Source organism: Thalassophryne amazonica, chromosome 17 (assembly GCF_902500255.1).
Source record: "Thalassophryne amazonica chromosome 17, fThaAma1.1, whole genome shotgun sequence".
NCBI classification, from domain to species: Eukaryota; Metazoa; Chordata; class Actinopteri; order Batrachoidiformes; family Batrachoididae; genus Thalassophryne; species Thalassophryne amazonica.
This window is the reverse complement of record NC_047119.1, coordinates 59,402,176-59,427,251: the sequence shown is the minus strand read 5'-3', so window position 1 is coordinate 59,427,251 and position 25,076 is coordinate 59,402,176.

Below are 25,076 nucleotides of genomic sequence, written 5' to 3'. Positions count from 1 at the left end.
CTAATGAATTTATTGTGAATGTCACTGTTTTGGTTCGGCCGCTGACTGTTAAATTTGATATGATATTTTTCCACTTAACTGCATCATCTGTCCACCCATACGAGTTTTGCGCCCAGTGGCCATTTGTTAGAAAGGTATTTCCCCACCAATGACTGGCTCGGGGAAAACCTGTAGTCATATAAAAATCATAATGCAGCCATTGTTCCGGGTCGCTAACCCAGCTGCTCTGCCTGAGGGCCAAAAGGGTATCTGTACAACATAATAGATTCTGGGCGTGGTGTAACAGGCATAAACCCATTGGTAGGATGTTTCCTGGTCCTCGCAAGGATTTAGGCCGCATAGTATCTGCCTCCCATGATTGTAGCAGGTTACTCCATTTGAGGTAACCACATATCGTCTACCGCGGTGGATTGCATTACCAATTGTAATTTCATCTGTTCTGGTTGTGGTGTTCTCTACGTTCCCATTGTCAATTCCCTTTTTCCACACATGCATTCCCCATATAGTGACCGTTATGGCTCCCAACGCTAACGCCCAGCAGCACAATGCTGTTTTCATCCATAATGGTGTATGGCGCCCCATAGTCAGGATCTCCCTAAAGTCAGTGTCCTAAGTTTCTGGTCAGTGGCTTGTAATTGCTTCTGCTGATTTTCGTGTCTGCTCTGGATCTTAACACCCGAGCCACACACTATTATCAGACTTGCTCACCTTCCGTACTTACACTGGGTTTACAGAGATCACTTTCTTACAATGTGTTAAATGTATCCACGTTTGTCTTTCTCCTATTTTCAAGGCTGTGGGTGTTGTGAGTAGTACTTGATGGGGCCCTTCCCACTTAAGTGAATGCCAGTGTTTTCTCTTGATGCTTCTTATCAACACCCAGTCTCCAGGTACCACTTTAGGGTCATCCTGTGGAGAAATGGGATCATCAGTGTTTGAAACTCTCCCTTGTTGTCTTTCTAACATCTTCCTCATGTAATCTGCCAAATTGGCTTCCTCAGGTACATCCCAAATATGCCCATAATATGGTAGTCGATATTTTCTTCCAAACAATGTTTCATAAGGTGTCAAACCCGTGGTACAAGTTATGTTTATGTACATCTTCACCAAATCTATACAATGTGTCCATGGTCTGCCTGTTTCCTCCATTATCTTTCTAAGTCTGTTTTTTACTGTCCCATTCATCCTTTCCACTAATCCGGCACTTTGTGGATGATAAGCACAGTGATTTTTGAGATTAATCTGTAGCGCTTCTCATATGCATCAAACCCATAAAGACAAAAAATAGATTGTAATTGCAATATCATACCCCCTGATGAGACATGCGTCACGCCATGGCTCATGATAGCTGCCCATTTAAACATATTTTTGGCAATATGGGTTTCTTTTGTGGTCATGAGTACAAATCATTTGCGAATGTAGCTCCTTTGTTTAACCACATTTGTTTTTCCTTTTCAGGTGCCTGTTGTTGCATGTCAGCAAGCAGGGTGTGACCTAAATGCAAATCTGGAGTGGTTTCCTGTACAACAAAACAGAAGAAGCTGCTGCTGCCTTTGCGGTTTTGTCAGCGAAATCATTTCCTTTTGAAACGACATCAGAGCCTTTGGTGTGAGCCGCACATTTGCATATAGCAATCTGTTTTGGCAATTTGACAGCTTTCAGTAGTGCAGTTAGAAGAGTGGCATGAGTCACCGGTTTTCCAGACGACGTCACCATCCCACGCTCTTCCCACAATTTGCAAACACATGCACTGTGCTGAAAGCGTACTGGCTGTCCGTATAGATTGTCACAGCTTTTCCTTTAAACAAATGGACAAGCTGCAGTTAAAGCAACTAATTCAGCTGCTTGCGCTGAAAATGACGATGGCAATGAAGTAGAATCCAATACTTCTGAATTTGTGACAACAGCATATCCAGATTGTGTTTGTCCATAAGCATTTTTAGTGGAGGAACCATCCACATACACAATTGTACTGTGTGGGATGGGCGTATCCAGTAGATCAGCGCGGGCCTTCATACAAACTGTTGCTACATCGAGACAATTGTGCGGTTCACCATCCTCAGGTAAAGGCATCAATGTCGACGGATTCAATGTTGTACACCGTTCTACAGTAAGATGTGGTTGTGATAATAGTAACGACATACACGAAAGATGTCTTGCTGGAGATAAGGTCATGTTTGTTTGCAACAGAAGTGCTGAATCTGCATGTGGAACTTTCAATGTCAGCTGATGGAATAGAACAACATTACTGCCTACTTTGAACAGCCATGGAGGCTGCAATAACAGCTTGCACACATGGTGGTAGAGCACTTGCCACTGCATCCAGTTTAGATGAGTAGTAGGCGACTGGCCTTAATTTTAAACCATATGCTTGTACCAAAACACTAGTCATGAACTTATTCTTACAATCTACTGTTTGAATGAATGGTTTACTATAATCCGGTAGTGCCAAAACTGTGGATGACACTAATGTTTGTTTCACTTTCAACAAAAGCTTCCTCAGCATCTTTTGTTTCCATTCCAACACGGTTGACATTGAAATATCATCTTTGTACATCAAATCAGAAAGTGGACTAGTCAGTTCTGCATAGCAGGGATCCATGCCCTGCAGTAATTAGTCAGTCCAAGAAATGACATCATCTGTTTTTTGGTTTGTGGTTTTGGAGCATGTAAAATCGCTTCCTTCCTGTCAGACAGGATAGTACGCCCTGTGGCTGATAATTCATGTCCTAAATATTTTACTTTATCCCTACACAAACTGAACTTTGTTTTTACTCACTTTGTGGCCATTATCAAATAAGAAACACAATAATGCTACTGTGTCAGTTATGCAGTTTTCTCGTGTGTCAGAGGCAATCAAAATGTCCTCAACATACACTAATAGTTGGCTATCTGCCGGTGGAACGAAATTGGCTAAACATGCTGACATGACTGAGAATAAATAGTTGGACTTTCTGCATAACCCTGCGGTAATCTGGTAAATGTATATCGTTGTCCTTTAAAGGTAAAAGCAAACCAGAATTAACTATCTGGGTCCACCGGTACAGAGAAAAATGCATTACTGATATCTATTACAGAAAAAACAACTAGAAATTTGGTCTCAATGAATTTAACAGTGTGTGCGGATCTGGAACACATGGAGCTCTTTTCACTACAGCAGCATTTTACAGCTTGGAGATCCTGTATCATTCTCCCTCCTACTGAGGGCGTGAGCCTTTTTTTACAGGAATATGGGTGTGTTACATGGTTGAATCTGGACATGGCACTATTACTCCTGCTGTTAAACAATCCTCTATTACTGGTCTGATTCCTTCAATTGCATCAGGTTTCAACGGATACTGTCTTACACATGGTCTGTATTCTGTTTTTGGTCTTATAACTACAGGTTGTGCATTTTTAAATCAGTCCTACGTCTGAAGGACCTGTTGTCCACAATCCTGATGGTACTGAAGAAAGAAGATCATCTTCTTCAGGACTCAACTGAAACCTCAGGACTGAAGTGGACACATTAATATGTGTTCCTGCCTTCAATAACAGACACATTAACTGGGATTTTGTACAATTTTGTTGAAGGGCTGTACTCAGTGTGTGGTCCCACTTTGTCCCAATCAGTTACTGATAGTGCTGTCATGGTCATTACACCTAAATCTTGCCACTCAGCCAAATATGGTTTACAAGTGACACATGTAGTAGCATGCCTGTGAGTCTTAATTTAGGATATCTCAGTGGCACCTGTTACAGTTATGGACAGCTGTTGAATTGCCATCATGAATCAATCTGTCATGTCAGCTCACAGGTGAAATGTCTTTCAGTTTGTTTCATAGTCACCATCAGGACCTGGAGTGTCTTTGTGCCACATTGTGACATGCAGGTCAGGTGGCGACATCTTTTGTTCAGGATGTTTCAGTAGGGCTGTCGCTTGCAAGACATCTTTACCCCATCCTGCAGCATCTTCTTCAGAAATGTCAAATGTATAGTAATAGTGGAATGTGGGGTCATCGCTTTCTTCTCTCACCATGTTAATACCTCCTGTGCGCTTAACAACTAATTTCCCTTGTTCCACAATTATGGACAAGCCCAATGCAGTCAATCCGTCTCGTCCCAGAAGATTTATGGGACACTGTGGCATGTTCAGCAATGGCAGTGTACACGTCATTCCAAATGGATCTTCCAAGGTTATGGGTTTAGTAATAGGGACGTCTGATGTTTGTCCATTTGCAGAGCGAACCCTAAAGGTTTCGTTGCTTAATTTATGGACAGGTATGTTGTCATTACATGTGGTTCTACATGCTCCTGTGTCACAAAGAAATACCACTGGTCGTCCATTTACTAACAGTCACTTCCGGTTTTGGTACCGGATTTCCCAGTAAGGCACATAAATCCATATCGCACTCAGACTCACTGTCTGAAGTGGTGTCATGGATTATGGAATCTAGTCATTGTGGATACTGTGGTTGTGGAGGATTATTCCGTTGTGGAATTCTTCCTGCTGCTCCATCAGCAGGTGGATTCGGACAATTTCTAGACATATGTCCCTCTCTTCCACAGTTCCAACAAATCAGGGACCACGTGGTGGCCCTCCCTGTCTGTGCTGCTGTTGTGGTTGCAATGGTCCTTGACGTTGTGGCTGTCCACCTTGTCTGTTTTGCCATGGCTTTTGGGGGCGTTTCCACTGCTTCTGCTGTCTTAAGTTACCTTGTTGGTAATATATTTCATCATCTCCTTGTGCTACATACACTCCTTTGTCGCTGTTTCCTGTCTTTTTCTGCTTTAAACTTCTTCTGCATGACACAGTAGGTGTGTGTTTCTTCCAATGTGCCTGTTGGCAGTCCATCCAATTTTTCTGTATCCAAGCTTTATATCCTTGTTGGAGTGCTGGATCAGCCGAATAATTTGTTGAATTTCTCCTCTTTTAGGCATCCATTTAGTGATGGTGAAGGAAAAATCTCTCAGACTGCATCAACAGTGGAATTCAAAAGAGTCCCGTCCTGCTATTCGGACAAGCTGGACTCCCTCATCAGGACATGCTGCAAATCTGTGTGGTCACACGTTCATCTACTCTGCTGTTATTTCAGACATTTCTTGTCCGTCCTCTACGGTGATCTGATGGATGTGGTGAGAGGTACGAGTGCTGATTCATTCAAATGTACAATGCTTGTGGCCTGGTGAAATGTGGGCGTGTCCACTTGGCCTTCTCCAGCCAATGGGCTTCTCGAACCTCATGCATAAAGAAACACAGCAAATGGCCAAAATGTTGAAGTAGTAGGCTGGAATTTACATTTAGAAGATTTTTTTAAATATCTGACAGCACATCTGCATGTTGTGTGAGTCCAGATGTTTTATGTGTCTTTCTGTGTGTTTGCAGAAGTTGTATAAAATAATCCCTCAGTCTGATCATCACTTTCTGTCATGTTGAGGCTCAGATATCATCACTGTGTAGAAAAGTGACATTTTAAATACATTTTATTTGTGCGTCCACCTGCTCTTTTGGTTTTGTGAATCTTGTAGATTTAAGGAAAAAATGGTCATGTGCATTGATGCAAGATCTTGTTCTTCTCTCTTTGTAGGAGGACTTGAGGCCCTCAGCTGAGGACATCCTCCAGATGTCTGCAGACTGAGAAGGCTGCTGAGGAAAAAAGACCACACAGTCCTGATCAGCCGCCTGCAGACGTCAGGCCCAAAGAGGAGGAAGTCCAGAAAACTCCAAAGAGAAAGCGGAAGCTGGAGTCTGACCACAGTCAAAAATCCAAGTGGAGGCGGAAAGGTGAGCGTTTCCACCAACAACCAAGGAGGTTTTATTTTCAAGGTCAACTGCTTAATTTGACCTCATTTATATGGTGCTTTTCCATCTATATAGAAGCTCAAAGTGTAATGTTTGCGACGCCCTGCGAGTGAAGTGAGGGAAGAGCGCCACCCTGCAAAAATTGTGCAAAATCAAGTGATTTCCCTCACAATTGGTGTTTGCAGGCTGTCGCAGCCCTGCAGTGAGATGAGACTCTTAACATCTTTTAGAAACATACTCATCGTTAAAAAATTTTTAAAAAGATCATTTACTTTCATTGCAGACAGTATTAACCCAAGACATTTCATATTTTATGCACTCAGCTTCATTTAATTTGTTCATATTCATCCATTCTTAGATTTAAGGCCTGCAACACGTTCCAAAATGGGTGGATATTTGGGGCAATTCATTTTGAATGATTAAATCATCACTTTTACAGTCAGTTTTCTTGAGAAAAGTCAGGGGATGGACACATAAACATTTAAAGACAAATCCAGTCTGGGACCATGTCCTGGTGCCGCACATCTCCACACCCACAACACCGTGGAACCCCCTGAGTCCTTCATGGTGCACAAACAAAAGAATACTAAATACCAGAGGTGGGACAAAGTCACTGTCAAGTGACTCTCAAGTCAACAATCTGCAAGTCCCAAGTCAAGTCTCAAGTCAGCTTGCAAACAATTGGTGGTCATTATGACTTGAGACCTGACTTGATGGTGACCTGGACGTCCCCAATGTGACGTCACTGAAATCAGCATTTCTTGCAGGCTGTCAAATCTGACCGTTAAAAAGGTGAAATCAGGCTGAACGTCTCATGTCTATGGCTAAATATCTCAGGGCACATGGCACCAAAAATAACACTTATTTTGTATTTTGTATAGTTATTTGAAGATAAACAGTTTCTCACTGATCCTTGTGAATGATAAGTCAATAGACAGCCCAGTCTCACACTTTTTTTCATGCTGCCACCATGAATTGAGTCACATTTTCATGACGTGTTTTTTTTTTTTTATATTTCTATCTAATCCAACCCCTTCCCCAAACTCTAACCCGAAACATAACCACCACAGACTCTGCATTTCGTGATACTATCATGAAATGAATTTGGATACCATCAAGAAAATGTGGCGCTTTTTATGTTGGTATCCCAAACTAATAGATTCATGTTTCATGATTAATGTAGGTTTCACGAAGTGGTTTGAGATTGGGTTGAAATAGTACAGTTGATACAATTTTTTTTTTTAATATGTGTACAAATTTTGTACTTTTTGGACTTTAGGACCAACAGGAAATCCATCTTGTGGACCATGAGTTGGTGTGATCTACTGAAGAGTCCATGTGTGAGGTGACCATCATCGACTCTCACACCGACCGTCGACCTTCACTAGATGTTCCTTTTGGTTGAGGACACATCTCACACTTCCATATTGTTCTGGACTGCTACCTGCTTTTGTTTTTTTTTGGAGACCCAGTAATAAATCATTTATTTTTACACTTTCTGTGTGGATGACTGTTTACATCTTGGGCTCTATTTCACACAAATCACAACAAAAGCATTTTACTTCAATAGTATGGATCCACAACATCAACACATTGTCATTTCCCCCCCTCAGTTCAGGTTTGTATTTGGTGCAGGTTTTAAATAAAAACCTGATCTGAGCATCAGACAGGCAACAGGAAAGCTTCACACACAGTTTGAGAGAGAGGAGGGAGGGAGATGTTAGTCTGACTGTTTGTGTACATATCAGTGGCGGATCCAGAGAATTTATTCTGCAGATGCTATGAAATCAGGGCTCGTGTGTCACGGTGGCTCTCTACTGCACCTCTGCCACGTTCACAGGCGCACACACACATCAATGTGTTCTCATCTGCGACTGTCACTGGCGACATACAGAATGAAGATAATCACACACAAAACTAGGGTGCTGTTCAATACAAATATCCACAGAGCTGCACATGTAGCCTGTAGCCTATGGAGGAAAAAATGCGAACAGCAGACAGAGAAGAAAATCTTTCACCTGCCACTGATGTCTTCATCACAGCACAATGTGCCTATTATTGTAGTTACACAGAAAAGCATCAATGATTTGTTTGCTGTCCAGGGCAAAGCTCAGAGAGGTAAGACAGGACAACACAGTGAAGAGATTTAAAAATGAACATTAGAATTTTTAAATGAACCCTAAAATATACAGGCAGCCAATGAAGTGCAGCCAATACCGGAGATATATGATCTCACTTTCAAGTTCCTATCAAAAGTTGTGCAGCGACATTTTGAACCAACTGCAGACACGAAAGTAGCGACTGACTGACTCCCACATAAAGTTAATTACAATAATCCAGCCGAGATAAAATAAAAGCATGGATCACTGTCTCAGAGTGCTGCCTCAACAGAAAGATTTCACAGTTGCTAACCACTGTAGATGATAAAAACCGGACGGTCCCCCCTAAAAAATCGGTCCACCCTGCGTTCACTGCGCATGAGTCTTCAGCCGCGGTTCATGGATTATTACTTGTTTCTGCTTAAAACTGCACTCCAGTAATCATCTATCTCATCGACAAATATCTGAAAGCTTTTGTACAACAATTATTTCCACATAAATTCAGCATTATTTCATCATAAAAGACTGAGGAAGCAATCACAGCGCAGCGGCTACATGAGCAGCTAGCTGATGTGTTCTCTGCGTGTCAGTCATTTCAAAACATCACAGAGTATTGCCTTGTTTCTGCTTAAAACTGACTTTAGAATGATTAAGAGGTTTTACCATGTCATTTGATGGTTAATAATCCCATTAATCCATTTGATCACATTGGTTGAATAGACTCCATCTCAGATGAGCTGCTGTGGTCCAAAATGACGCATGTGCAGTGGAGGCAGGGCGGACCAATTTTTAGTGGGGACCGTTCGGTCTACGACACTGGGTCACTGGTTTGGTTGTTGTTCTTTGGTCGAGTTGTTTAGGTGATGAAGACTTCACTTCTGTCCACTTCTACTCGCAGATATTTGGCCAGCAACTTGACACCGACTACACTCACTTCAGTTCAGCGACGTCATGACATCGTCAAACATAATGTCGATGAACATCACATTCAGTGTGTTAAAAATTATGTCAACATGTCAAATATAATAACATTAATTTTGTGTAAAACAACCACTTCTGTTTATGAATGTTTATTTTCTGAGTGCAATATTTCTCAACGGGCAGCAGACTTCAAAAAGAACATTTGAAGAGTTCAGATGCAAAACCCAGTACCTCCAAAACCATACATTTTTAATTAATGCCAACATGTACTTGGATGTCAAGGGGACCTCAGTGTGCAAAATATGAAAGAATTTGAACAAACTGTTTTCATGTTGATGAAAGTCTGTGCATTCCTGCATAGGGTTTCCTTTGAAATGCCATCATCAACTTTCCCAGTCTTTTGTTGCCACTGTCCCAGCTTTTTTGAAATGAGTTGCAGGCATCCATTTCAAATGAGCAAATATTTGCACAAAAACAAAAAGTTTATCAGTTTGAACATTAAATATCTTGTCTTGTGGTGTATTCAATTGAATATAGGTTGAAGAGGATTTGCAAATCAATCTGTTTTTATTTCAATTCACATGACGTCCCAACTTCACTGGAATTAGGGTTGTAAGTTGCGTGTCCTGCTGGTGACAATAATAAACAGTCTCTAGAGTGTGTTACGGTTAGATCCGGAACTGAACCAGGTTGTAGGACAAGAAGTGCAGGGAGCAAGAAAGAGAGAGTCACTGAACAACCAACTGGTTTTACTGCGCAAATAATGTGCAACAAAATTGGAACTGAACTTGGAAGACTGGAATGTGGAGCGGTGGAAGCAGGAAGCCGCAGCTCGGTGAAAGCTGAACCAGGAACACGGAGGTGAGACACCAACCAAAACTGATGATGTGGAGAACCGGAGCCAGGTGGTTGTTGCAGCGAAGCTCACGTGGAGTGGATTCTGCGGAGGACGAAAGGCATGCAAGCACGTCGGAACAGTTTGGCACATGGCAGCATGGAATGCAATCAATTGAATGACTCCTAGAGAGATAGACAACTGGAGCAAAGACTGGAGCAAAAGACCAGGCTGGATGCCGAGCGTAGAAGCTCCAAGAAGTCAAATCCAGATTACTGAGCGTGGAGGCTCCAAAGTTACTCCACAGGACCATCGATTTCTATTTAGTCACTAGATGGAAGACTGGGGTGATCCACTCATTGGCCGGCTGTTGCCAGAGCGCCACCATCTTGGTTAGCGTTAATAACCAGACATAATATTAGTCTGAGCCTTAATTAATTTCATTATGAAGTTAAGTTAAAGATGGGAAGTAATCAGGGGTGAAAGTAAGAGCTTCACACACTCGCATCATATTAAAGATATTAATATTAAAGACTGCTGTTAAACCCACCTGTGGTGCCGTTTTTACGGAGCGCTTCTCCGCGAAAATATCAAATAAAATAAATAAAATTTAAGAGGTGAGCAAGTTGAAAGAAATCTGAAATACTTTAGTAGAATATGGTATATATCATACAGAAATTATCTCATTCCTGTATATTCTTATATTAGTAGATATGCAATGTCAAAGTGACTGTCATGTGACCCACCAAATTGAGAGAAAAAACATTTCCATTCTATGAATTTGCTCTGACAGAATAAAGTTGATGTGAAGAAAAAACCTGCGGCTAATTAAGGGATAAATTGGGACTTATGAAAGCGAGAATTCTAATTCAGTTGCTAAAGGAATGGTGAGATATTAATGATGATAAAGCATTCAGGCACTAAAACTGAAGTCACTGCTTTACAGAATACAGACTGACACAAAAAAATCATTTTCTAACCTTTATTCAGCAATTTCAGTCATTTTCCCACATCATTAATATTCCATATAATACACACTTATGAAAGCTCACTCCACAATTATTTTTATTGAATTAACCTTTATTTAACCATCTGACAGTCATTTGTCAGCTTGTTGCAGCACCTGAATGATGCACAAAACAGCATTTTCAGATCACTTTTACCCAAGTTTAAGTCAGCACATCATCGATTTGTATTTCATCTAATGACTGACGACGCAGAATAACACTAAGCAAGATGGCAGCTGCTGGCAACAGCTCACAGGCTGCATCCGCCATCTAGTGGATTAAATAGAATTCGATGGTAGGAACGCACGAGACTCAGTAGAAAACACCGAGAGGCAAGGTTACCATGTGAGAATCACTGAGTTCCTAGCAAAGACTGAGACAAAGGACCAGGGTTTAAATACTGAGGACTGATGAGGTGCAGATGAGGTGCAGGTGTGATGACCCAGCTCCACTTGCACGCCACCTGAACAGTGTTGCATAAAGTACCGGAAAATCACACTGAAGTAAAAGTACAGATACCCATTAAAAAAATGACTTTGGTAGAAGTTCAAGTAACTGATTGAAATGCTACTCAAGTAAAAGTCTTAAAGTATCTAGCATTTATTGTACTTAAGTATGACAAGTAATGTACAACTAAATGTACTCAAAGTAGTGAAAGTAAAAGTACAAGTAAATGTTAATAATCAAAAACGGACTGATTTTTTTTACAAAGTTTATCTAGGCTTGTAAATGACTGGTAGTATTAGTCAAAATACTGATTGTGCACATCTCACATAAACACTTCAGAAACAAGGCTTCAAAACCTAAACAAGAGTAGGCTACTCACTAGGTGTTCACAGGAAACATTTATTTCTATATGTATTTATTTATTTTGTATTTTGTATTTATTTTTCATTGTTAGATGGTTTTACCTTTTCTGTTGTGTTTTGTTTCATTAGGTTCTTTTAGTCTCTTTCTCTAAAATTGTATTGTAACATTATTAGTCTATTATTATTGACTACGAGGTCTGTCCATAAAGTATCGTACCTTTTTATTTTTTCAAAAACTATATGGATTTCATTCATATGTTTTTACGTCAGACATGCTTGAAACCCTCGTGCGCATGCGTGAGTTTTTCCACGCCTGTCGGTGACGTCATTCGCCTGTGAGCACGCCTTGTGGAAGGAGTGGTCCCGCCCCCTCGTCGGATTTTCATTGTCTGGAAATGGCGGAATGAAAAGGACTTTTTTTCCATCAGAATTTTTCAGAAGCTGTTAGAGACTGGCACCTGGAAACCATTCGAAAAATTTATCTGGCTTTCAGTGAAAATTTACGGGCTTCACAGAGAATAAGGACTTTAACTACAGGTTTAAGGACGGTCGGTGCGCCACGCTGCGAGCTGCGACGATGCGGCACAAACCACTGGATCATTTCTAAGCTGATGGCTCTGTGGATACGAGACCATCATGTGCTCTTTCTCTGGTTATCACAAGACCTGGACATCAGCCATTTTCCGGCAGATTTCACTTTTAACAAGAGATTTTGTCATGGAAAGCCGCGCGGAGGCTTCGCGCGTCATGACCGATTTGCTGATGAAGCGAGACAAAGGAACACCTCCGTTTCGGAGTGTTAGAGGACAAGTTGGGACATGTCCAGCTCTCCACAAGTTCTTTTATACTCACTCGACTGGTAAGCACTGAAAGCCGAGATAGACATGTCCCAACTTGTCAAGAGAGGGGCAGAGCTGTCGACTGATCATCACCTGGTGGTGAGTTGGATCCGCAGGGAGGGTAGGAAGCCGGGCAGACCTGGCAGGCCCAAACGTATTGTGAGGGTCTGCTGGGAACGACTGTCGGAACCCTCTGTCAGCGAGGTCTTCAACTCCCACCTCCGGGAGAGCTTCTCCCAGATCCCGGGGGAGGTTGGAGACATGGAGTCTGAGTGGACCATGTTCTCCACCTCCATTGTCGATGCGGCTGCTCGTAGCTGTGGTCGCAAGGTCTCTGGTGCCTGTCGCGGCGGCAATCCCCGAACCCGGTGGTGGACACCGGAAGTAAGGGATGCCGTCAAGCTGAAGAAGGAGTCCTACTTATCTTTGTTGGTAGGTGGGACCCCAGAGGCAGCTGACAGGTACCGGCAGGCCAAGCGTGCCGCAGCCCATGCGGTCGCAGAGGCAAAAACTCGGGTCTGGGAGGAGTTCGGGGACGCTATGGAGGAGGACTATCGGTCGGCCTCGAAGAGATTCTGGCAAAACCATCCAACGCCTCAGGAGGCGGAAGCAGCTCTCCACCAGCACTGTTTACGGTGCGGGTGGGGAGCTGTTGACCCTGACTGGGGATGTTGTCGGCGGTGGAAGGAGCACTTCGAGGATCTCCTCAATCCCATCGTCACGTCTTCCAAAGAGGAAGCAGAGACTGGGGACTCAGAGGCGGACATCATCCATTAGCCAGGCTGAAGTCACCGAGGTGGTTAGAAAGCTCCTCGGTGGCAAGGCTCCTGGGGTGGATGAAATCCGTCCTGAGTACCTTAAGTCTCTGGATGTTGTGGGGCTGTCTTCGCTGACACGCCTCTGCAACATCGCGTGGCGATCGGGGACAGTGCCTCTGGATTGGCAGACCGGGGTGGTGGTCCCTCTATTTAAGAAGGGGGACCGGAGGGTGTGTTCCAACTATAGGGGGATCACACTCCTCAGCCTCCCCGGTAAGGTCTATTCCAGAGTACTGGAGAGGAGAATTCGACCGATGGTCGAAACTCGGATTCAGGAGGAGCAGTGTGGTTTTCGTCCTGCTCGCGGCACACTGGACCACTCTACACGCTCCATCGATTGCTCGAGGGTTCATGGGAGTTTGCCCAACCAGTCCACATGTGTTTTGTGGATCTGGAGAAGGCGTTCGACCGTGTCCCTCGGGGCACACTGTGGGGAGTGCTCCGGGAGTATGGGGTCCGGGGTCCTTTGTTAAGGGCTACCCGGTCCCTGTACGACCGCAGCAGGAGCTTGGTTCGCATTGCTGGTAGTAAATCAAACCTGTTTCCAGTGCACGTTGGCCTCCACCAGGGCTGCCCTTGTCACCGGTTCTGTTCATTATTTTTATGGACAGAATTTCTAGGCGCAGCCAGGGTGTAGAGGGGGTCTGGTTTGAAAAACCACAGAATCTCGTCTCTGCTGTTTGCGGACGATGTGGTTCTGTTGGCTTCGTCAAATCAGGACCTTCAGCGTGCACTTGGGTGATTTGCAGCCGAGTGTGAAGCGTCCGGGATGAAAATCAGCACCTCCAAATCCGAGGCCATGGTTCTCGACCGGAAAAAGGTGCTTTGCCCTCTTCAGGTCAGTGGAGTGTCCTTGCCTCAAGTGGAGGAGTTTAAGTATCGCGGAGGTCTTGTTCACGAGTGAGGGATGGATGGAGCGTGAGATCGATAGACAGACGGTGGTAGCATCTGCAGTGATGCGGGTCGCTGTATCGGACCGTTGTGGTGAGAGAGAGCTGAGTAGGGGGGCAAGCTCTCGATTTACCGATCGATCTACGTTCCGATCCTCACCTATGGTCATGAGATTTGGCTCATGACCGAAAGAACGAGATGGCGAGTACAAGCGGCCGAGATGAGTTTCCTCCGCAGGGTGGTTGGGCACTCCCTTAGAGATAGGGTGAGGAGCTCGGTCACTTGGGAGGAGCTCGGAGTCTAGCCGCTGCTCCTCCACGTCGAAAGGAGTCAGTTGAGGTGGCTCGGGCATCTTTTCCGGATGCCCCCTGGACGCATCGCTGGAGAGGTGCTCCAGGCACATCCCACTGGGAGGAGGCCCCGGGAAAGACCCAGGACACGCTGGAGGGATTACATCTCTCGGCTGGCTTGGGAACGCCTTGGGGTTCCCCCCAGAGGAGCTGGGGGAGGTGTGTGTGGATCGGGAGTCTGGGTGGCTTGGCTTGAGCTGCTGCCCCCGCGACCTGACTCCGATAAAGCGGAAGAAAATGGATGGATGGATGGATGGATGGATGTTTTTTATTTCTGTAAGGAGTACGGCATGGCGCATAGAAAATGTATTCGAGTAGAAGTATGCAATTAAGGTCGGAAATGTAGTGAAGTAAAAGTGAAAGTAAGCTGAATGTTAAAAACTCAGTACAAAGTCTCCCAAAACGTACGTAAGTACAGTATGAAGTATTTTTTACTTTGTTACTAATATAACACTGCACCTGAAGCAACAGAGACAAAAAACATGGGAGAGAAATGGCAGGAACCAGGGCAGCCCACGACAGAGTTTTAGCCTATTCTTGCATTTAGTGCGTAAAGGAGGTGCATAAAGTTTTTAATGTTATTCAGTAGCTGATATTAGAGGTGCATTTAAACAGCGCTCACATGCAGCGCTCACATTGCATTTATTGCTCTTTCCTTCTCAAACAACATTGAACTGTTGAATATGCAATTATATGCATATTCAACAGTTCATTTAAATTTTAAATATCCCAAGGGAGAAACCCCTGATTAAATAGGACTTTACACTTCTGACCTAAAAATAAAATAAAAAAAAATGTGCTGCCCTCAGAGCACCGCCATCCACTCCCAAATTCGTGTCTGGTGCTGGTTTGCTGACCAAACGCCCCCCCCCCCAAAAAAAATCAGTCTGCTCTGCCTTCCACTGCGCATGCGTCTTTTCAGAGTGCCAACAGCATCATTCCTGAGCAACAGCGTCATTTCACCAGTTATCGCCTCGTTCTGCTTAAAACTGACTTTTCATGATTTAAGATTTTTTACTTTGTCATCTGATAGTTAATATCTCATTAATCCATTTGATCGCTTTGGGTGAAGAGTGTTATTTCTACCTGGTTCTTTTTATGTAAAATTCTGCCCCGTACGTATTCCTCATTTTGAGTTTATTCAAGGTCACGTAAGAAACCAGGCCTGGACCCTCACAGACAGTGTCCATCTTGTAAAAAAGCCCCCAAAATATGTCATACAACACTTTTTATACCTTGGGGTGTGGTTTAGGTCACATATTTCTAATGTTACTTGGCTCTCACCAACAGGGGAGCTCTCCTGTATCTGAAACTTGGACAGATGATAGAGTAAAACTTAACATATTTCTCAGAACTTCCAAACAAATAACACAAATACTTAATAGCTAACATAAAACAAAGAATTAGCACAGATATTATCTAACAAGAGTCAGTCTCAGACATGCTGCTACCGTCCGATATGATGCATGCACAGTGCAGGTACGGCAGACTGATTTTTTGGGGGGGGGGCTGTTCGGTCGGCGACAACCGGGTCAGAACAAGAGGAGCCCCCGGCAATCAAAAAGATTAGAATAATTTGCTGACAATACAGTTTCAACCGGAGCACCCGGAGGAAACCCACAGAAACACGGGGAGAACATGCAAACTCCACACAGAAAGGCCACCAGCGGGAATTGAACCCATGACCTTCTCGCTGTGAGGTAACAGTGCTAACCACTAAGCCACCGTGCGGCCTTCATTGGAATACCCGTATGGAAATGAATTCTGCATATCAGGATTTTGTCTGGAAAAATGTGTACACCTGGTCTGATGAATGTGTGCGGGTTCCACGTCCTCACTTAAACTCTAACCAAAGATGAGGAGGTTGGTTGTCTTTGGATACGAAATCTCTCTCGAGAATCGCTGTGAGGGAAAATCATACAGTGAGAGTGAAAGCAAATCAAAGAATTATTACTTACGAACAGAAATGGCCATTGGTTGGAATGCATAATGCAAAAGATCTCTCTATTTTATATCATTAATATATTGTTTACTATGCTTTATTCTTTTATTTTTTGCCAATTTAACTTTTTTAATCATGGCTTTAACCTTTTGATCATGCTTGTTGGTCTTTTGTCTTAATTTGTTATTGACTTGTTTCATGTGAAGCGCCTTGAGACGATGCTGTCGTGAGTTTAAAAAATTGAATTAAATTGAAAAAAAAAAACAATAAAAGTAAACACAGTGACCATATTATGAGTCAGAGAATGACCTGCTTGAAAACAGACTGTAATTACTGGCCATGGGTGGTGTCATTTTTTGTGGGAAAACAGAAGCAAGTAGAAGAAATAAAAGCATCTCAAATCAAAAGACATGTGAGATCAAATCTAGTGATCTCATTTAAATATGTAATTATTGTCTTTCAAACATCACGTTCACAAAATATCACGTAAAACCACCACTCAAGCCCCAAACATATGATTTATTAAACACCTGAGCCAAGGTGAGTGCTGTGCTGCCGTGGTTACTGCTGTCTAGAGTGCCTTGATTGGAGAGTGGCGTCAACTCAGAACATGGCGCCATTGTGGATCCAACTGTGCTGAACTGCTGAATGGACCTTTTATGTTTTCAACATTTTTAAATGATTTAACCACATAGAGCAACACATCCAGGTACAGGTGCTATCAAAATGAATATAAAAATAGTTAAGCTATCAAATTTACATAAATTTGCAATTTATGATTATTTATTTAATTCATTTAAAGCCTGATTTATGCAGCTGCTGCACTTTAACTCCGTGTCATGCAATGATGTGTGTAACAGTTTTAAAGTTCTCCGTCTCTGGATTATGCTTTATTCTGGACTAATTTGACCCTCAACAAGCTTTTCTTTCTACAATCATCACCTCCAAATCAAAGGTAAGCTGTACATTTTCCTCTTTTTGTGTTTGTGTTTTTCTTTTTGTGTTTAACAGCTGCAGGTCCGAGTCTGAACACCATTTGAAAAAATTAAACGGTCAGATTTTTAATCACAGAAGTGACTCCAGTCCCATTTTCCACAAATCGGTGAGTGTCAAAGCTGAACTTTAATTTGTACCTCTGCACGTCCAGACTGCTCGGGGGTTTTAATGGAAATACATTGATCGGACGGGACATTTTATCCAATGTGAGCGAAAAATCCGCTGTACAAAATCCATTATATACGGTGTTTATTACCTGGAAAACAATACAAAACTTTGGGACTTTTTGGCCGTAACTGTGAATATCTGAGTTATACAAGGACAGTTTAGTTGAGTTTTACCGTACATGGGACTGAACAATAAATTTACCTCTCAAAGCTTTGATGATGACGTCACTTCCATCCCACACTACTGGCTTTATTTTCCCAAATTTTTCTGTTCGGATTTGAAGGGAATCTGTACATCTTGAAGCCCTTGTTGTGTCTATTTGTGCCTCCAAATGCACAACAACCACCATTTTCAGCAAATAAATAAATAAAATAGCTTGATTTACATGCAGACACATTACAGCCAATGCTATTTTTGCCCCAAGATAGCACTGTGAGTCACGTGACCAATTTTTGGACTCGTCGCCACTCTCTCTAAAAAAGGAACTCTACTGCTCTCTCCCCCTCCCTTCCTGTGTCTCCGCGTCACAACGCTGATTTACTGCACCTGCCTGCAATCACCTGCACCTCTATTTAAACCCTGGTTCTTCCACACCACAGATGCCAGAAACTCAACTTAGTCTACGTGGTACTTGGGTTCAGTTTAACTCTGCTTAAACTACCTTGTATCTTCTCATTTTGATTTCTAGCTAACTCGTTCTCCTGCTTTGTTTGTTTTCCCAGCTTCTCTGTGCCCCGTCAGCTCTGTCACAGCCGCCTGGTTCCTGTTCTGGTTCCAGATAACTCAACTTCCACCACGTCTTAAAAACTCTTTCTATCCACCGTTTTGGTAAAGTTGGCGTCTCCCTGCTCTGGTGTCACCTTCTCCTGTGTTGTACAACAACTCCAAAATTGACTTTGTTCACAATAAATTTGTTATTCCTTTTTATATGCCTGTGGCTGCCTGCGTTTGGGTTCTAACACTTCTTCTTGATTCTTTATGGCTTGATTCCTAACAGTAAGTCTGTTAGCGGGGTGTATTGATAAGATGCTGAAGGAGTCTGTATTTGTAGATGTTGTGCTGTGCATCAGATCGCCTTGGGAATTCCATGAGTAATTCTGCCTGAAAAGGACGTGGGGAGATGCGCCAGCACACGGTCAATATTACGCCTTCCAAATACATTTGAAGAAAATGTCTAAGTCGCCAATTCAGTGCCAGACGCTGCACTGAATGCATGTGTAAAATAATTAATTAATTTTTAAAAATTTATAATTCCCCATGGAAAAGTTGTTGTGGGTCAACCGCTGCATTTACAGAACTTGGGGGAAAACGAGCACACACTGACATCATCACCCACCCATTGCGTGCATTGCATTGCAAGTTTTGAATGCAGATTTTTGGAAATTGGCCCAAAAAAAATGAGATTTTTGCCAGTCATTTTTTGTAAGCGCAAGCTAACTCCACCAGGGGGCAATAAACAAAATGGTGGCCAAAATCAATGTTATGCCATTTATCACTTCTATGTGACCTAGATGTAACCCACTTAATACAAATGGTTATTGATTTGAATTTGATGATGTTGTATTAAAAGAAAATAGTTAAATACATGCTCTTATTGTGAAAAGGAATTGTAGCGTGTATTTGGTTGGAAGGGAAGTAGATGAGTTTTATTTGGAAAATCTCAGGAAAGGAGGGAAGGTGAACTCCGCCCCCTTTGTGCAGGAGAGGAGAAAAGGAGGGAAATGCGATTGAGAGGAAGATTCCATTTAAACAAGGTGAGAGCAGGATGAACAAAGATGGTGCTTCAGAAAAGAAAAAAAAACAAAACACTGACAACTACCAGTGAGATGAGCATTGCTCTGAGGTTTTGTTTGTTTGTTTGTTTTTTGAGTCGTTGGTGAGTTGAACTCATTCTGAGACCACAAATTGTGATGTGAATTCATGACGATGCAGTAATGGCTACAATGAGCAGTGCTCATGGAAATGTTAAGCTTGTAACCATTTTGTGAACTTTTGGTTATATGTAATATGTGTGAAATACCATGTGGTGTATTTCTGTGCACCTACACAGCAGTGAGGTGTGTTGCTATCCACTAAAAGAAATGCTTCTTCTGTAGTGTGTCTGTGTCACATGGACGCCATTTTGAGGCCTCAGGAGAGCCCTGTTTCATGAACCTTTGGTAAGAAGCAGATTTTTGCAATTTTTTTTTTTTTTTTTTTTTTTTGTACTCTGAAAAACGTTAATGTATGATGTTCCCATACAAACTGGTACCTTACTTACGTTTACTGTCTGGTCTTATTATTCACCCATTCTGCTCCAGTAGCTGAACCTATAGTCTCTGAATTGAAATTGTCTCTTCAAAGAAAAAGTTTCCTTCTGTTTGTGGAAGGAGGTATTACATAAAATATTAATGTTGGTGTCTAAATCTATGTTTTTGGGGTCAAAGAATTCAAATATGACCATACAAGTAGAGAAGCTTGAATCTTCGACTGGACTGGGTTGCTTGACGCGAGGACGTTTCGCTTCAAATCGCAGAAGCTTCCTCAGCTAAAATTCTTGCTCTGGTAGTCTGACTTCTGTCTTGACTCTTGTGGAGAAGAATAAAACAGAAGCCAACAAAAGCTGGAGTTTTAAACCTAACCAGACCCCTCCTACCGAGAGGCCAACTGCTACAGGCTAGTGACTAAACAATAGCTCTAATTAGCACCTATTGTGCTCTAGTTAGCACCCTCCTAATGACAGGGCAGCTGTCCCTCCTAATGATGGCACGGAAGCCTCTCCTAATGACTCCCTTGATGACTCTCCTGATGACATGATTGATTCATTACCATGAACAAAGACAGAAACTGCTTTGACCTGAGTACCCCATTGTAAACAGGAGACAAAGCATGTCTCAGAGCCCCTCCCCGGGTTAAGGCTGGGTTTCAACCGTTTCACAAAGAATGCCTCCTTGACCCCTCTCTCAAACCATTTCTTCTCTCTGGCTAAGATTTTAACTTCCTTGTCCTCAAATGTGTGGTTAGTGTCTTTAAGGTGGAGATGAACTGCAGACTGAGGTCCACTGTCGCCCACTCTGCAGTGCTGGTATAGCCTTTTGTGTAAAGGATGCTTAGTCTCACCTATGTAGTGTTCATTACAGTTTTCCTGACATCTGATAGAATACACTACATTGCTCTGTTTGTAACTAGGGATCCTGTCCTTAGGGTGAACTAATTTCTGTCTCAAGATGTTAACCGGTTTAAAGTAAACTGGGATTTTGTGATGTCTGAAGATCCTCTGTAGTTTTTCCCCTACTCCTCCTAAATAAGGGAGAGACACTCCTCTTTTTCTTTTCTCCGTCTCCTGTCTATCTGGTCTCTTTGTTTTCTGGGACTTCTGCACTTTGTCCAGGGACCATTGTGGGTACCCACATACTGTGAGGGCTTTCCGTACAAGTTGTTGTTCTTTAGCCCTTCCCTCTGCAGTTGTGGGCACCTGTAGGGCTCTGTGTTGAAGATTCCTTATCACCCCGAGCTTGTGTTCAAGGGGGTGGTTTGAGCCAAAGAGCAGATATTGGTCAGTGCGAGTGGGTTTTCTGTAAACCCCTGTCTGGAGCTGCCTGTTCTCTCCAATCGTAACATCACAGTCCAAGAAGGCTAAATGGTTGTTTCTGGCATCCTCATGTGTGAACTTGATATTGGAGTCCACCGAGTTGATGTGTTCTGTAAAGTCCTCAACCTCCTGTTGCTTGATTTTAACCCATGTGTCATCGACATATCTGAACCAGTGACTGGGAGAGATGCCTGTGAAAGACATCAAGGCTGTCTTCTCCACTCACTCTGTTGGGTATTTTCTCCTCCAAACATTCTTAAAACCTTTAGCAAGACAAACAGAGTCAAGAACACCAGTGAGACAGAATATTAATTGAAGCTCGCGAGGAGTGCAGACAGTCCGTACACGTAGTACCACTGAGAGCACTGTGGATTGCTGCACGCTCACTCTTTTTATTAGGAGAAGCCCTACCCACATTGTGAAACTTGTCCTAAAGGTGGGGGGGGGACATCGCATGACAAGTTTCCTCCCGTAATACAAAACATCTTATGGCACATATACTAATGATTGCAGCTGTGTGGAGAAACAGTTTCGCTTCCTTTTGTTTAATCTTATCATTGAAGGTCAGCACATCCTGTTCTTGCAGGCTCGTCTGTTGCACTCCTCTGGGGACTCCTATCGCATCAATATATGTTGGATCTCCCACTCCTTTCCAATCTCTTTTACTCTATGCCAATTTTCAGGCACCACAGACTGTAGGTGCGACAGCAAGTCCTTAGCTAAAATGGGAATGACTTTGAATGAATGGGAGGAGTAGGGACACTAAGGCACAGTAGCCCGACACATTCCTAGGCAATCTATCAAAAAGCCTATTATCTCCACACCACCACCACACGTCACTTCTGCTTACTGGCTTAAAGGGCATGTTGGTTTGAATGGTGTTTTGGCACCAGGTACTGTAATTCAACAAACCCAACTGTTTTCCCGTTCCTGGGAGGTTTACACACGTATAATTTCCTAGTGCCACTTTTTCAGAGAACAGCGGTTTGCTTCGTGACATGGCAGACAGTGGATAGATCTTATCCCACTTTGAGCAATTATGTTCGGGTCTAATTGATGTACTAGTCATTACCAGTAGTACACAGCTTTGTTCTAAGGCTGCTGGTATGACTTGCAATATAGGTCTTGGACCCATGCATACTATGCAGTCCTGTTTTGTGGAATTTCCTGCTTGCTCTGCCATCAGGAGCCAATTATTATTCTGTCCGCTAATTCCAGTGGTTACTAGGAACCAGTCGTCTGCCGATAGCGGCCCTTTGTGCAGACGAGCCTGCTTTGCTCTTACTGACCCTGGTCCTGGCAGAAGATCGCCCGGTACTGTTTGATCGAAGGTGTTTCTTGAAACGTTGGTGTTCGGTGTTTTTGGACACAGCACAATCTTCCAGCAGGGATCATATCCCGCTTTGTAGGCGCACAGTGCAAATGTGTGGCAGACATGCACTGGGTTACTTATCGGGACTGCTAATGAATTTATTGTGAATGTCACTGTTTTGGTTCGGCCGCTGACTGTTAAATTTGATATGATATTTTTCCACTTAACTGCATCATCTGTCCACCCATACGAGTTTTGCGCCCAGTGGCCATTTGTTAGAAAGGTATTTCCCCACCAATGACTGGCTCGGGGAAAACCTGTAGTCATATAAAAATCATAATGCAGCCATTGTTCCGGGTCGCTAACCCAGCTGCTCTGCCTGAGGGCCAAAAAGGGTATCTGTACAACATAATAGATTCTGGGCGTGGTGTAACAGGCATAAACCCATTGGTAGGATGTTTCCTGGTCCTCGCAAGGATTTAGGCCGCATAGTATCTGCCTCCCATGATTGTAGCAGGTTACTCCATTTGAGGTAACCACATATCGTCTACCGCGGTGGATTGCATTACCAATTGTAATTTCATCTGTTCTGGTTGTGGTGTTCTCTACGTTCCCATTGTCAATTCCCTTTTTCCACACATGCATTCCCCATATAGTGACCGTTATGGCTCCCAACGCTAACGCCCAGCAGCACAATGCTGTTTTCATCCATAATGGTGTATGGCGCCCCATAGTCAGGATCTCCCTAAAGTCAGTGTCCTAAGTTTCTGGTCAGTGGCTTGTAATTGCTTCTGCTGATTTTCGTGTCTGCTCTGGATCTTAACACCCGAGCCACACACTATTATCAGACTTGCTCACCTTCCGTACTTACACTGGGTTTACAGAGATCACTTTCTTACAATGTGTTAAATGTATCCACGTTTGTCTTTCTCCTATTTTCAAGGCTGTGGGTGTTGTGAGTAGTACTTGATGGGGCCCTTCCCACTTAAGTGAATGCCAGTGTTTTCTCTTGATGCTTCTTATCAACACCCAGTCTCCAGGTACCACTTTAGGGTCATCCTGTGGAGAAATGGGATCATCAGTGTTTGAAACTCTCCCTTGTTGTCTTTCTAACATCTTCCTCATGTAATCTGCCAAATTGGCTTCCTCAGGTACATCCCAAATATGCCCATAATATGGTAGTCGATATTTTCTTCCAAACAATGTTTCATAAGGTGTCAAACCCGTGGTACAAGTTATGTTTATGTACATCTTCACCAAATCTATACAATGTGTCCATGGTCTGCCTGTTTCCTCCATTATCTTTCTAAGTCTGTTTTTTACTGTCCCATTCATCCTTTCCACTAATCCGGCACTTTGTGGATGATAAGCACAGTGATTTTTGAGATTAATCTGTAGCGCTTCTCATATGCATCAAACCCATAAAGACAAAAAATAGATTGTAATTGCAATATCATACCCCCTGATGAGACATGCGTCACGCCATGGCTCATGATAGCTGCCCATTTAAACATATTTTTTGGCAATATGGGTTTCTTTTGTGGTCATGAGTACAAATCATTTGCGAATGTAGCTCCTTTGTTTAACCACATTTGTTTTTCCTTTTCAGGTGCCTGTTGTTGCATGTCAGCAAGCAGGGTGTGACCTAAATGCAAATCTGGAGTGGTTTCCTGTACAACAAAAACAGAAGAAGCTGCTGCTGCCTTTGCGGTTTTGTCAGCGAAATCATTTCCTTTTGAAACGACATCAGAGCCTTTGGTGTGAGCCGCACATTTGCATATAGCAATCTGTTTTGGCAATTTGACAGCTTTCAGTAGTGCAGTTAGAAGAGTGGCATGAGTCACCGGTTTTCCAGACGACGTCACCATCCCACGCTCTTCCCACAATTTTGCAAACACATGCACTGTGCTGAAAGCGTACTGGCTGTCCGTATAGATTGTCACAGCTTTTCCTTTAAACAAATGACAAGCTGCAGTTAAAGCAACTAATTCAGCTGCTTGCGCTGAAAATGACGATGGCAATGAAGTAGAATCCAATACTTCTGAATTTGTGACAACAGCATATCCAGATTGTGTTTGTCCATAAGCATTTTTAGTGGAGGAACCATCCACATACACAATTGTACTGTGTGGGATGGGCGTATCCAGTAGATCAGCGCGGGCCTTCATACAAACTGTTGCTACATCGAGACAATTGTGCGGTTCACCATCCTCAGGTAAAGGCATCAATGTCGACGGATTCAATGTTGTACACCGTTCTACAGTAAGATGTGGTTGTGATAATAGTAACGACATACACGAAAGATGTCTTGCTGGAGATAAGGTCATGTTTGTTTGCAACAGAAGTGCTGAATCTGCATGTGGAACTTTCAATGTCAGCTGATGGAATAGAACAACATTACTGCTACTTTGAACAGCCATGGAGGCTGCAATAACAGCTTGCACACATGGTGGTAGAGCACTTGCCACTGCATCCAGTTTAGATGAGTAGTAGGCGACTGGCCTTAATTTTAAACCATATGCTTATACCAAAACACTAGTCATGAACTTATTCTTACAATCTACTGTTTGAATGAATGGTTTACTATAATCCGGTAGTGCCAAAACTGTGGATGACACTAATGTTTGTTTCACTTTCACAAAAGCTTCCTCAGCATCTTTGTTCCATTCCAACACGGTTGACATTGAAATATCATCTTTGTACATCAAATCAGAAAGTGGACTAGTCAGTTCTGCA